Here is a 1,027-nt window from a genome sequence, read left to right as displayed (position 1 = left end):
ACAAGCAAAGTAGTGTGGAAGGTCATAATAAACAAGGAACTGGAAAAGGCAGACAAGTATTATAACGATGGGGTAGAATAATAGAAACTCTTCAAGAATTGAAACATTTTGTAAATGATTGTTTCTCTGGAATTGCTGGGAAGTTGCAACAAAATCACATAGCAATGAAACACATGTAGCACCCACAATGACTTACACAGGAAGCATAATGACGTTTCCCACAACAGAGTTTGAAGTTAAGAAGAAAATACAGAAATTAAAAAGTAAGACATTTGTAGATGCAGATGAGGCTTTGTTCTGAAGGTGTGTATAGAGAGCGTGTAAACTCTATTAACAAACATAGTAAATGAGTCCTTTATTTCAGCCATTTTCCACAGTGCCTACAGCACACGTAAGTTGTACAAGATGTATCTTTACTAAAGAAAGGTAATGCAGAGAGCACTCAAAACTATAGGCCAGTTTCACTACTGTCTGCATTCTAAAAAATAATTGAATCAATCACAAAATATAGATTAATGAGTTACATGAATTAATACAACATTTTTATTGAAGCACAATTTGGTTTCTGAAGTGGGAGAAGTGCAATATTGCCCATTACAGAGTACATAAAAATGGTACCTGAAGCTCTTGACAAGAATGATTGTGTTACAGGGATATTCTTAGACTTGTCCTAGGTGATTAAAATTGTTGACCATAAGTACTACTAAATGAGTTAGATGCACAAGATGTATCAGAAATAACAAACAAGTGTTTCCAGTCATAGTCGCTAAACAGGGTCCAGAAGACAGAGATAGTCCACACATACACTGGTGATAAATTTTAGTAAAACAATTGCCAGGTATGAAACATAAATATATTTGTTCCTCAGAGTAATGTGTGGGGTCAAATTCTGTTCTTAATACTATATCAATGATTTTCCAGACAGTATAAGACAGGGCCGGACAGAAATTCTGCATCGTGCAGAGCTGCTGCACACGTGCACCTTCCCGGTCACAGTGTGCAGACATGTAAACAGGAAAACCGAACT

Source organism: Schistocerca nitens, chromosome 1 (assembly GCF_023898315.1).
Source record: "Schistocerca nitens isolate TAMUIC-IGC-003100 chromosome 1, iqSchNite1.1, whole genome shotgun sequence".
In the NCBI taxonomy this organism is placed as follows: domain Eukaryota; kingdom Metazoa; phylum Arthropoda; class Insecta; order Orthoptera; family Acrididae; genus Schistocerca; species Schistocerca nitens.
This window is presented reverse-complemented; position numbering follows the sequence as displayed.